The sequence below is a fragment of the Mirounga angustirostris genome, unplaced genomic scaffold (assembly GCF_029215605.1).
Source record: "Mirounga angustirostris isolate CCGP_5_RB_7025 unplaced genomic scaffold, mMirAng1.0.hap1 SCAF_9, whole genome shotgun sequence".
Lineage (NCBI taxonomy): Eukaryota > Metazoa > Chordata > Mammalia > Carnivora > Phocidae > Mirounga > Mirounga angustirostris.
The window spans coordinates 37,129,174-37,143,763 of NW_026991717.1; the positions used below are offsets into that span (position 1 = coordinate 37,129,174).

The window sequence follows — 14,590 nt, forward strand, 5'->3', positions numbered from 1 at the left end:
AAGAGTTTTACCTCAACTAATATAGTACTACTATAAGCTTCCATTATACTATACATACACATAGCACAAAACATTCAAATCCATACACTACAATTGGTTTAAATTTAAAAATCTACATAGAAAGGCACTACCTCTCCTGAAAACACCTTTATTATTATTTAATCTATCTGATTCCTAGGTTTATCTTAGGTGTTATTTTTTAAAATCATATTCAGGCAAATATTTTATTTAAATAAAACTCACTACTTTTTTTTTTAAAGGATACAATTGTTCTCAGTTGTGTTAGTAAATTTAGCAACAATTTTACATTGCTATACTTTGTTTAAAAGAATCAGAGATTTTTTTAAAAAGCCAATCTCCAACTGCACTAATTTCAAATGGAAAACAAAAACCTCTGTAAGGAACAGTTCTTGCCTTAAGGCTTTTTGTGTTCCTAATATTACATTCAATTAGAAGTGAAATGGCCTGCTTCAGAATTTAGGTTTATTTTCCCCAAAAACACATTTGGAAAAATATATGACTTACATCTGAAACCATATCCTTTCAAACTGAAGCCATTTTTATGTAGCCATGGTAATAGTTCACTAAGGCCAGTTTAGTTTTAACACCCACTAAAACAGCGCCTACTGCAAATCAGTATGCTTATTCCTCCATGTAATCTTCTCAGTAAATGTTCAATTTACTAAACAAAGGCTGCTTTAGTAATTCAAATCTGACGTCTAAAGATGCAAATATACCTGTCAAAAGCTTTAGGTAAATCGGTAAATTCCATTTCTCTGTGGCATTGCATGTATTTAAGTCACTGCTACATTTTAATGTCCAAAAGCACAGAGGAATTTTTTCCCTTCTCTTTTTACAAAAATCAAAAGAACCTTAGTTATTTTCATTATTATGTTGTTATACTTCCAGCCTCCTTCAAAAGTTTCCCTTTAATAAGATTTCTGCCTATGAACGAAATCTGACAGGATGCTATACTTGCCTAGACATTGAAGCATTAAAAAAAAAAAAAAAAAGCCCACAGAAATCAACATTATCTGTTAATGCTTTCATTTACAGTGCATTAAACCACCTCTATAAAATAAAAGTAGCTATCACCTTCCTTGACCCACATTAATATCACCCAAACTTAATAGGACAATACCCATCTTAACATAAGCAAATGAAATTAATTTTTCAACCACTGTTCTAAAATTTCTTTTATCAGAAATAAAATTTTGTGTAAATATACTTAGGCTACTTGTTTGGAGACATGAAGAGTCATATGGATAAGATATCCATAAATACTGTTAAACTGCCAAAGAATCATGAAGGAATTTTGGTTGGAGCTCTGTATGTACCAAAATTAAGAAGGTGCTCTAAGACCCCATGTGACATTTATGCTTTGGAGCTCAAATCTGTGTAACAAATATATTTAACCACTTGCCAATTGTTCTGATAAAAAGTTCTGTGATGATCAAGTTTGAAATTGATGCTGGTATATTATCTATAAACCTCACATACCCATACTTATTCCAACCCATCATTACTAAAGTTCCTCATTGCTGCTCTGGGACATTGCATAGCACAGAATAACCTTGACCATCACTGAAAAAATTAAGAACTGTCTTTAAAAGTCTTTGAACAGGGACGCCTGGGTGGCTCAGTCAGTTAAGCATCTGCCTTTGGCTTGGGTAATGATCCCAGGGTCCTGGGATGGAGTCCTGCATTGGGCTCCTTGCTTGGCGGGGAGCCTGCTCCTCCCTCTGCCTGCTCTACCTGCCGCTCCCCCTGCTTGTGCTCTCTCTCTGACAAATATATAAATAAAATCTTAAAAAAAAAAAAAGTCTGGGGCACCTGGGTGGCTCAGTTGGTTAGGCGACTGCCTTCGGCTCAGGTCATGATCCCGGGGTCCTGGGATCGAGTCCCACATCGGGCTCCCGGCTCAGCGGGGAGCCTGCTTCTCCCTCTAACCCTCTCCTCTCTCATGCTGTTTCTCTCTCGCTCGCTCTCTAATAAATAAATAAATAAATAAAATCTTAAAAAAAAAAAAAAGTCTGAACAATTGGTAAGAATCTTGTGGTCTTTCACAAAAAACAGACTGACACTCAGCACACAGTGGGAGCACAACAAGGAGTTGTACATGAAGAAGATAACTCTAGGCATAGTAAACAGATAGTCAATCTCTTTCATTATCTTATTTTTATTCATTCATTTTTTTCCCCTATTATTTTAAGAGGCTATCCATCCATGGAAAAGCCATATTGAGAAGTTTATTTTAATGTTCTTCAGGGTTGGCAATTCTTCACTATCTATTGATGAATACAGGGATTAAAACAACTGCTGATTTTTTTTTTTAATTGGGTAGGTACTTCCTGGCTGTCGAACCCAGGGAAAAAAAGCAAAAGTGCCAATTTATATGATGACAGCATTTGTAAAGCTGCCTTTAGCACTTTGGAGTTTTAACTCAGAAAAGGAAGATGGAGTACATGGTAATTCTTAAGGCCTTTTACAAAATTCTTCAGCAGGTATCTGATTAAATCTTAACCTGTCATCTGAGTCTGTATTAAACTCAAAATTCCTCACTGCTTTTAGAGTAGAAAATATCAGAAAAGAGAGATAAGTCAGATTCCTAACAATGCAAAGGAAAACCAAAGTAAGCCTTTGTGAACAGTATCTGTTAAGCATCTAAGATGTAAAACACTGGTCTAGTGGTGGGATGAGGAAAGGGCCACGACAAGGAACACTAGTACCTTCTTTCAAAGAACTTAATGTAAATACGAAGTACATGAAGAATCCTTTATAAAGCACTGCTCTGTTTCGCATGTTTTTATAAGTATGCTGCTATTTACATACAGGCAGGGCAGGGAATGTGTCTTGTCTTGTTTATCACAATAGCCCCAGTGCCTATAGCAATGCCTGGGACAATGCAAGTAATCAAAAATTATTTGTTGGACAAATGAAGACTTTCAACAGCTATGTCAATACTGACATTTGCTTTCCTTGACTCCAATGACCTAGCCCCTTTTGACAGACAGAACAGCCCTCCAAAGATGTCCTTGCTCCTTTCCCTCCTACCCCCAGCCTAGCTATCCTTACATGGCAAAAAAGACTTCCAGTTATAATTAAGATTAAGGATGCTAAAATGGGGAGGTTGGCCTAAATTATCCAAGTGGGTCCAATTTAATCCTTTATAAAGTGGAAGGGGGGCACCTGGGTAGCTCAGTCATTAAGCGTCTGCCTTTGGCTCGATCCCAGGGTCCTGGGATCGAGCCCCGCATCGGGCTCCCTGCTAAGCGGGAAGCCTGCTTGTCCCTATCCCACTCCCCCTGCTTGTGTTCCCTCTCCTGCTGTCTCTGTCAAATAAATAAATAAAATCTTTAAAAAAAATAAATAAAGTGGAAGAGGAAGACAAAAGGTGGATCAGAGAGATGAATGAGACAGAAGGAGGAGGAAATACCTTAAGCGTGAAAGGGCCTTGACCTGTTGTTGCTGGCTTTTAAAATAGAGGAAAGAATGCCACAAGCGAAGGAATGAGGGTGGTGTTTAGGGTCTGAGAAGCGTCCTCATCTGACAGCCAGCAAGGCAACTGGGATGTCAGCCCTACAACTGCAAGGAAAAGAATGCTACCCTGCGGAAATCTTGATTTTAGCCCAGCTGGACCCTCTCGTTGTCCTACTGACCTACAGAATGTAAGATAATAGATTTCAGTTGTTTAAGCCACAAAGTCTATAGTGATTTGCCACTGCAGCAATAGAAAACAAACCAAAAAACCCCCTCTAACCTCTACTCTAGCAACCTGAATGTATAGTCTCTTGCCATCACCTTGACGCTACTTCAAAGATCTCAAATCCTTAAATGCTTCAATCTGACCACAATCTCCTATTAACTCTTCTACTTCATGCTGCTGGTACCTGTCATTATGAAGGAAATACCTTGTTTAAAGGAAGGGATATCTTGAAACAAAATGTGTTGTTTACCAATCCCAAATTCTATTTTCTAGTTACAATGTTGTCAGCATCCTACCAAAGAGTGCATGACTGCCTCCACAGAATGGTTATGATAAAACTGCAAATTTCACATTCCTTGCAACATGCAGTACCATGGACATACACAGAAATGTGTTATTAAAAAACCCAGTGTGTCAAGTCCAGATTAACTTACTTTCAAAAGAAAAGCCTTTTGTTTTTAAATCTGGAACCATTTCTTTGCCTCTTTATATTTATACACTTGCTCTAAAATATTAAAAAAACCTCATAAACAATCTGTTCAACAGTAATTAGAATTTTATCTAGTTAAAACAACAGCAGAGCATGCCACAACACAGATGGCAGAAGACTTTCTCCTTGCCTGATCAGTGTCAAAGAACTGCTCTATTTCATGATTAAGAAAAATTCTGTTGCAGGCTATCTCATTGACAAAACACACGCTAGTGGAAGGACAGCTTTATTAAGAAAACCTTTGTTCTGCAGAACTCTTGGCTATTTCTCAATGTAAAGATTTTTCTTACTGCCCAGATAAAACCTAGCCAAATATACGATTAAGGAATCAGAATGGACGGAAATCTGTACTATTGATCTCTCATTCTGGTTCCAAGTCCTTAAGCACACTCATTCCTTGTGGAACAGGTTTCCAAACTTGGAGCTTTTAAAAATCCCAATGTTCAACTTATACCCCATACCAATGAACTCAGAATATCTGGGGAATGGGACAGGCATAAGTATTTTTAAAGATCCCAAAGTGGTTCCAGTATGATTTATGACTAGCAGTGTGGCATGGTACAGTGCACTTTATGGAATTGGCAGCCTGGGTTCTGGCACTGGCCCTGCCACCAGCAAGTTTGGGTACATCACTGACTGGGTAGCCATTTCCTCATCTGTAAAAAGGTAAGGCTGGGTAAGTTATTGCTAATATTGAACATGTTATAAGTCTAGGATGAGATTCCTTAGTTCTCTTCTAAAGATTAAACTGCCTCAATTTTAAATGCCCGCCCCCACCAAAATCCAAATCCGTGACCTGATACTTTTTCCAACCTATTAAGAGCTTATTTTTGTAAAGAAAGATTATTTTATAGTAGGGATCAAATTTATCTATGTTTCAACTGCTCAGATTTTGATACATCATTATGTCTATCCAGGTCATAAGGTAGTATATAGACTGGGAATGATGGGAACCTTGAATGATCTCAAAATACAGCTTGCTATTAGACTATTTCTTGAATTCCCATTAAGTTACATGTATTCTGATTTTCCTAAGTAGCATTGCTGGTTTTATTTAGGTCACAGAGGCATCATATGATTTTTAACTTTTCACTAATGTTAACTTATTTCATAAAAGCAAAGCATTAAGGACATGGGAAAACAGGGATTGGGAGAACCCCTGAGTAGCAGCTGTGTTTGACAGTGTTACGCTGAGTCCTCACCCTTGCCCGCCCTCTCACAGATACATGCTACCAGAGATGAGCGTGCTTGGAAAAAAGGCTAATCCATTCAACATGTTAAGCACTTCATAGTACCAGGGCTTGGGGACTGGGTGGCACACTTCTAAAATGGACCTCCAATGATCCCTGCATTCATGGTACTCACATGCTTGTGTAATTCCCTGTTCTGCTGAGTGTGGGCTGGGCCTAGTGACTTCCTTCTAAAGAACAGAATAGGGCAAAAGTGAAGGGATGTCACATCTGTGATTAGGTTAAAAAGATTCTGATGTCCTACTTGCTAGCACTCTCTTCTGCTGGTACTCTTTCTTGCCCTCTTGCTTACTTGCTCTGAGGGAGATACTCTGGAAAGGTCCACGTGGCAAGGGACCAAGGGAGGCCTCTGACCAATAGCCCAACCAGGAAATGAATCCTGCTAACAACCATGTGAATGAGCTAGGAAGTGGATCCTTCCATAGTAAACTTTCAGATGAGACTGCAGGCCTGGTCAACACACTGACTGTGGCCTTGTAAAAGACCCACCTAAGCCATTCCTATATTCCTGCCCTACAGTGAGATAATGTGGTTTTGAGCTGCTAAGTTTTGAAGGCAATTTATTAGGCAGCAATAGATAATACAGGCACATAACAATGAACAAAAACACTGTATTGAAGGAACCAAGAGTTGAGTAATGAGTAGGATCAAGGTACCAACAATCTGGTAATGGGTGAGAGACATGTACATAAATGTAATAAAGTGTTTTAAGCACTCTGACAGAAGTATATATATGCAGGGTATGGTGGGGACATAAGAAAGGGTTTGTTTTTGGAAGGGCACAGGCAATGAAGTTCCTTGAAAGGGAGGAATGTGAGTTATAAGCATGAAATATAATGGTCAGTTTGGAAAACTATAGGTAATCTGGTAAGTCTGGAACATAGAGGGCAGAGATGATTACTAATCCTTCAACTTCAAAAATGTGCAAACATTTATAGGTAGCATAAGAGTCGAAGAGCTCTCTGGTATTGTACATAGTATAACTTTAGTTATATTAGTAAACTCTCAACCTCCACTAGATTACAGAACATCATTTTATTATGGAATAATATCACTAATTATGAATAAATGATCCATGCTCCAAGAAGGACTTGGTGAGGGCCAATCTTTCCACCTGTATCCTAGATCCCAATTCCCCTCCACCTATGCAAGGAAAATGCTTCAGCAATGACCTCTTCTCTTTACTGCACTGTCAAATATTCCCTCTCTACTTGGTCATTCCCACCCCATATTTAAAAACAAAAATAAAAGGCGTCTGGGTGGCTCAGTTGTTAAGCATCTGCCTTTGGCTCAGGTCATGGTCTCAGGGTCCTGGGATCGAGCCCCGCATCGGGCTCCCTGCTTGGCGGGAAGCCTGCTTCTCCCTCTCCCACTCTCCCTGCTTGTGTTCCCTCTCTTGCTGTGTCTCTCTCTGTCAAATAAATAAAATCTTTTTTTTTTTTTTTAAAGATTTTATTTATTTATTTGACAGAGAGAGACACAGTGAGAGCAGGATCACAAGCAGGGGGAGAGGGAGAGGGAGAAACAGGCCTCCTGCTGAGCAGGGAGCCCGATGCGGGGCTCGATCCCAGGACCCTGGGATCATGACCTGAGCCGAAGGCAGACGCTTAACAACTGAGCCACCCAGGCGCCCCAAATAAATAAAATCTTTAAAAACAAAAACAAAAACAAACATAAAATTCCCTCCCTTAACTCTATATGCCATGTGTGTATAGCTCCCCCTTTATAATAAAATTAAAAAGTGTTGTCAATACTTACCATCTCATCTCTTGAATCCCTGTCAACCAGGTTTTATTCTCCATCTATTCGTCAAACTTGCCCTTAATAAAGTCAATAATGACTTCCACATTGCTAAATACAATGATCAATTCTCAGTCTTCCTCTTACTTTACCTATGACCAGCAGCTAATACAAACAGTAACTCCTCCTGTAAAATGCATGGCTCCCAGAACACCCAAATCTCCTGGTTTTCATCTTTCTTATTCTCTTTTGCTGGCTCATTTCTCTTCCCCCTAGTTATAGAATGTTCTAGACTTCAGTCCTTGGACCTCTTCTTTCTTGTATGATACTGTAATTTATAAAAAGAAATATATATTCAGTCTTCACTGTTTCTGGCACGAAGCTCCTAAAACTCCTGGAATTTTGGAATTTCCTAAGAGATGAGAACAATAAAGGTGTCTTTTGTTATGTTAATGAGGTGACTTAGAAAACACCAAGGAAAGGAGCTGGTTACAGGAAGACCAGTTGAAACTTTCAGTCCCACCCACTTGACCTATGGAAAAGGAGAGGGTCAAGTGGCTGGAGGTTGAATCAATCACCAATGGCCAATGATTTAATCAATCGTGTCTATGTAATGAAGCTTCCATAAAACACACAATAGGAGGAGTTTAAAAGAGCTTCCAGGTTAGTGAACATATGGACACTTGGAAAGAGTAGTGTGCTCCCTGAGGGCACAGAAGCTCTGCACCCTTTCTTCATATCTTGCCCTATGCATCTCCTTCCACCTGGCTGTTCCTGAGTTATATCCTTTTATAAGAAACCAGTAATCTGTAAGTAAAGTGTTTTGAATTCTTTTAGTCACTCTAGCATAAATTAACCAAACTCAAGAATGGAGGGTCACTGGGAATATCTGATCTATAGCTGGTGGGTCAGAAGCACAGGTTAATAACCTGGACTTGCATCTGGCATCTGAAAGGGGAATTAGTTTGTAGGACTGAGCCCTTAACCCATGGAATCTGATGCTATCTCTAGATAGATAGTTAGAATTGAGTTGAATTATAGGACATCCAGCTGGTATCTCAAGAACTGCTTGGTGTGGGGGGGAAAACGCAGTCTGGAATTGGGTACAGAACAGTACTTCCATCTACATTCACTCTCTAGGTGGTCTCCTCCAATATGAGGGCTTTAAATACAATCTCCAAACTGACAACTCCCCAAATTATTTACTGGTAGATAAACAGCCTTGTTGTCTCTCCATAATTGTCTTCTAATACATCCAAACTGCCAAATTGTCTTCTAATACATCCAAACTGCCTACTCAACATTTTTTACTTGGAATTTAATAAGCATTTTTTAGCAGATTCAAAACCAAACTTCTGGAGTGCCTGGGTGGCTCATTCAGTTATGTGTCTGCCTTCAGCTCAGGTCATGATCTCAGGGTCCTGGGATGAAGCCCTGCTCCCTCTCTTGCCCCTCCCCCCACTCATTCTCTTGCTCTCTCTCTCTCTCATAAATAAAATCTTAAAAAAAAACAAAAAACAAACTCCTAATTAATCTCACCACCACCCAACCCACAAACTTGCTCCTCCTTCCACAGTCTTCCATCTTAGTAAATGGTAACTATAAGCTTCTAATAGCTTAGGCCAAAACACCTACTGTTAGCCCTGCTTTCCCTGTCCCTCTTATTACCTATCAGCAAAACCTGTTGACTTCACTTTTAAAATAGAATCCAACCATTTTCATCATCTCCACTGCTACAGTCTCCTAAATGATCTATTTCTGCCTCAAACCCCCCACTCGCCCACCACTGGTGATAATTAAAAAAAAAAAAAGGGCCATGTGATCACTCTGCTCAAAACTAATGGCCTCCTTTTTTCAGATTAAAAGGGAAAGTCCCCCTAAGTTCAATTAACTAGCTTGCCATTACTTCTCTGACCTCATCTAATATTCTCTCCTAGGCTCACTCTACTCAGTCACATTGGCCTCCTCCCTGTTCCTCGAACACACGAGGTACACTTTCCTTAGGGCCACTGAACTTGCTTTTACCTTGGAACAGGAATACTCTTCCCTGAGACAGCTTTTTGTATAGAATGCTCCTTCATGTCTTTGTTCAATCGTTCCCTTCTTTCTCTGGCCTGCCCTCCTCCAATCCCCATGCCTCCCAATATTCCCCATCCCCTTTCCATCTCTTATCTTTCTCTACAGTACCTATTGTTATCTGGCATACTATGTATCTCATCTGTTATTTTCTGTCTCCCTTCACTAGAATGTAAGCTCCACAAGAACAGGAATTTTTGTCTATTTTCTTTACTGTTGAACACTGCTCTAGAACAGTGCCTGACAATAGTGGGCACTATATTAATATTTTTGTTCAATGAATGAATGAACCAACCAAGAGGATTCTCCCACTGATCCATTCTAATATCGTTAGGGGAATAATCTGAATAATTTCAAAGGTACCAAAATATTACATCCATATTTCAATCATTATGATTTAAGTTCTGGCAGATTTAAGTCCCTAATTATATTCATATTGGGCTCACATTCGCTTGCATTCCCTTGGATGCATAATAATTATATGGGGAATAGTGCAGAATCATCTTAAACAAGGAGAACCCAGATTGATTTTTTTTTTTTAAAGATTTACTGATTTGAGAGAGAGAGAGAGAAAGAGAGAGAGGGAGGGAGGGCAGAGGGAAACGGGAATCTCAAGCAGACTCTGCACCAACCGTGGAGACTGAGTCTGGGCTCCATCTCACGACCCCAAGATCACGACCTGAGCCAAAAGCAAGAGTTGGACGCTCAATGGAATGCGCTCCCCAGATTGATTTTTAAAAATAATTTTCCATAGGGGCACCTATGGAGGCTCAGTATGTTAAGCGTCTGCCTTTGGCTCAGGTCATAATCCCGGGACCATGGGATCAAGCCCCTGCTCAGTAGGGAGCCTGCTTCTCCCTCTCCCTCTTCCCTCCACTGGTACTCTCCCTCTCTCTCTCTCAAATAAATAAAAATCTTTAAAAAAATTTCTTTCTATAGATAATCCAAAGTGGAAAATCCACACACAATATTTCACAGAATATAACTGTTAAGAATTTACAAAGTCTAGGAGTAGAGGAGAAGTAAACATTTCAATCAAATTTTACTAGTACAAAAAAAACTTTAAGATTTTATAAATTTTTTCATTGGTAATTTATAACCTTTGCATAATACAATATCATGTATTTTCCATCTATACTCCAACCTACATTTTCCTTTTTCTAAACTATCAGTGATAAAAGAAATGAACTATTTAGATGAAATTAACAGATTCTCAATGAACAGGACTTGACTGAGCTGAGATAAAATTTTATAACTATATTTTTATATTTGTATTTGTATAATGTTTTACATTTTCTAAAATGCTTTCACATCTTTATGATCTTTATACTGATACGTACAATAAGCAAGCAGCTATTATCACACCCTCACCCACCTCCCACATACTTAACACACACTTTATAGATGGAAAAAAATTGAGTCTTAAAGAGATTAATTGACTTGCTCAGGGGCACAAAGCTATATAAGTGGTTCAACCTGGACTGTAACCAAGTTCTTTCCAATCCAAGTCTACTGTTTTCTATCACACCTCACCCAGTGATTAAAGAAAGGTACCACTGCCTAAGTCTACAAAACTTGACTGCAAAAGTGTCTTCCTTCAGGATTGGATATTTTCACATTCCAACCTATTATAAAATGCTTTTTGCAGATGGTACAAATGTGATAACATTCTCACAAAAGAAATGAGAAAAAGCCCAAGAAGTCAATAAAATCGAGTAAAGAAAACTCAGTATCCAAAGCAGTAGTAAAATGAGATTAATGGTTATTCTCCGCACACAAGATCGGTTAAGCATCTGCCTTCGGCTCAGGTCATGATCCCAGGGTCCTGGGATCGGCCCTGCATCGGGCTCTCTGCTCAGTGGGGGTCTGCTTCTCCCTCTCTGCTCTCTCTCTCAAGTAAATAAAATACTTAAAAAAAAATAAAAATAAAAAAATAAGTTAGTCTTGCCGTAAAGGCAATTCTGGGTTTGCCCTGAAACTGCTTAAAAACAAGCCATGAAAGGACCAAACTTACCTGCAAGTAATTTAGCAGTTTACCATAAAAATTCTGACATTCTTTAATGTAATACAACAAAATCCAGCAAACATAAAACAATGATAAGCATACAATAATCAAAAATTATAAAATACAGCATAAAAATAGGTTTATGAATAAGCAATAAAATGTGACCCATGAACTAGAAAACCATAGCAATATTAACAGAACCAGAAATGAAAGAGATGAGCAAATCAGGAGATGAAGACATCAGAGCAGCTAAAATAAATATATTTGCTCAACAACATGATAGAGTATCTGAATATAATGAGACAAGGAAACCTATAAAAACAAGTCAAATGGAACTTCTTGAAAATGAAATATAATGAAATGAAAAATATAATATCTGAAATAAAAATATAACTGGAAGGGATTTATAGTAAACCTGGAGACTGAAGAATAAAACTACTCAAAAAAGGAGAGAGAGGGGGAACAAAGATGTTCCCCCTCCCCAAATGAACAGACTCAGTGACCTGTGGGACAGTACCAGCAGTCTAACATATGTTTAACTGAAGCATGAAAACAAAAGAGGTGGAGCAGTGTTGGAAAAAATAATGGCTGAGAACATTTCAATTTGTTGAATACCTCAAATTTACAGGTCCAAGAAGTCCAAGGAATCCCACACAGGATAAACACAAATACACATTCACACGTACACATAAAGTACATCATAAACCAATTACTGAAAACAGTGATGAAAAATCTTAAAAGCAGCTGGAGGAAAAAAGGTACACTACATACAATGGAACAAAGACAAGAATCGCCACAAATTTCTCCTCAGAAGGTATCCAAGCCAGAAGACAACAAAATAAAATCTTTAAAGTGCAAAAAGGTAAAAGCAAGGTGACTACTATGCAGAAGAGAGTTAATATAGCAAGCTCAAGACAGCTATCCTTAGAAAACATTCCCTAACTAATACAGGTGGTTTACTGTACCTACAGTGTTTGTGTAAACAGTATGATTGATGCTAAACACCTGCTTTCCTTCTGGGAGACTGGTATTTTGGTGCATGCTAGGCAGAGGATGCTCATGTGACCAACTCTCAATAAAAACTTCGGACACTGAGTCTCTAATGGGCTTCCCTGTTAGACAACATTTTTATGTGCTGTCACAATTCATTGTTAAGAGAATTAAACATGTCCTGTGTGACTCCACTGAGAGAAGACTCTTGGAAGTTTGTGCTTTGTTTTCTCCAGGCTTTACTCATGCACCTTTTCCCTTTGCTAATTTGGCTTTGCATCCTTTCACTGTAATAAATCATGAGTACAACTATATATCCAGTCCTGAGAATTCTCCTAGTGAACCACCAAACCTGAAGGCAGTCCTGGAGACTCTTAACAGACTAAAAGTCAGTACTGGAAAAAATATCTTTCTGAAATGTTGATAAAATACTTTTTAGACAAATAAAAGCTGAGAGAATTTGTTACCAGGAAACTTGTACATTAAAAAACTCTGAGAAAGAATGTCTGCAGAAGAAAAATGATGATAAACAAAAACATAAATCTATACAAAGGAATGAAGAGCACTAAAATGAGTAAATATGTGAATAAACATAAAATAGATTTTCCTTCTTATTTTAAAAGAATAATAATCTAGTATGGGGTTTATAAAATATATAGAAGTAAAACATACGACATTTGAAAAAGTGATGGAATAAGGGAAAAAATACACTGTGTTTAACTCATACATTATACATGAAGTGGTAGATTATTATTTGTAGGAAGACTGTGATAAGTTAAAGGTGCTTATTATAACCATGTCAACCACCGAAAAAGAAAAAAAAGAAAAAAAGTTGCAGTTCATAAGGCAATAGTGGAGATAAAATCAAATACTAAAATGTACTCAATTTAAAAGAAGGTAAGAGTGAAAAAAGCAAAGAGACGGGACAAAGGAAACAAATAGTAAGATGGCAGACACAAGCCCAATCACATTATATAACACCTGACTGAAAGGAAGAGATTATCAAATTGTGTAAGATGTTGTCTAAAAAGAAATCCACTTCAAATATAAAAAAACAAAAAGGTTAAAATTAAAGGATTATAAAAATATACCAGGTTACCACTAATCAATAAAGAGCTAGATAGCTATCTTAGTATCAGGTAAAGTATATTTCATAGCTAAAACTATTACCAAAGATAAATAGGGTCATTTCATAATGTAAAGGAATCGATTTAATAACGAAGATGTAAGAATTCTAAACTATAGAGCTTCAAAATACATAAAGCAAAAACTGATAGAATTGCAAGGAAGAATAGACAAACCCACAATTATTGTCCATGATTTCAACACTACTGTCTCAATATGTGATAGAACAAGTACACAGAAAATGAGTAAGGATATAGCAGACTTGAACAATACTATCAACCAACTTGATCTAACTGAATTTAAAGAACATTCCATCAACAGCGGAATATACATTACTTTCAAGTACACAGAGAACCATTACCCAAGAGTCTACATTCTGAGCCATAAAACCATTCTCAATAAATTTTAGGAGTTTTAAGTCATAAAAAATATATTCTATTATTACAATGGAATTAAATTAGAAATTAAAATCTGAACATCTTTAAAATCCCCAAACATCTAGAAACTAAATGACACTCTATCTTAAAAAAGAAAGCATGAAATCAATGACCTAAGCTTCCACCTTAAGAAATTAGTAAGAGAAGAGCAAAATAAACCTAAACAGTAAATTAAGTGTTCTCTCCTTTTCTGTAAAAGAAAAAAAAAAAAGCAAGCAGAAGATGGGGGGGCAGGTAAGGAGAATAAAAGGTTAGGACAACAAAACAAGAAAACAGGTGGAAAAAAAAGTCAATAAAACCAAAAGCTAATTTTTTGAGATTAGTAAAATGCAAAATGGTAAGGACACTTTGGAAGACAGTCTGGCAGTGTCTTATAAAACGAAACATATTCTTATACAATCCAGCATTCATACTCCTTGGTATTGACCCAAATGATTTGAAAACGTATCTCTACACAAAAACCTAGACATTAATATTTATATAAGCCTTATTTATAATTGTCAAAACTTGAGGGGTGCCTGGGTGGTTCAGTCAGTTAAGCATCTGCCTTCAGCTCAGGTCATGATCTCAGGGTCCTGAGATGGAGCCCCACATCGGGCTCCCTGCTCAGTGGGGAGTCTGCCTCTCCCTCCCCCACCAGCTCGTATGCACTCTCTAATAAGCTAATAAAAATTTTTTTTGTAATAAGTGAATAAAATCTTTAAACAAAATAAACAAAACTTGCAAGCAACCAAGATGTCCTTCAGTAGCTGAATGGATAAACTATGGAAC

General features: G+C 37.7%; 1 protein-coding gene across 3 annotated transcripts in view; it reads right to left on the bottom strand.

The window, feature by feature from the left end:
• Positions 1-14,590, bottom strand: part of GLCE (glucuronic acid epimerase) — a 112,751-nt gene that overhangs the window by 70,607 nt on the left and 27,554 nt on the right. The gene's annotated exons all lie outside the window — the stretch shown is intronic.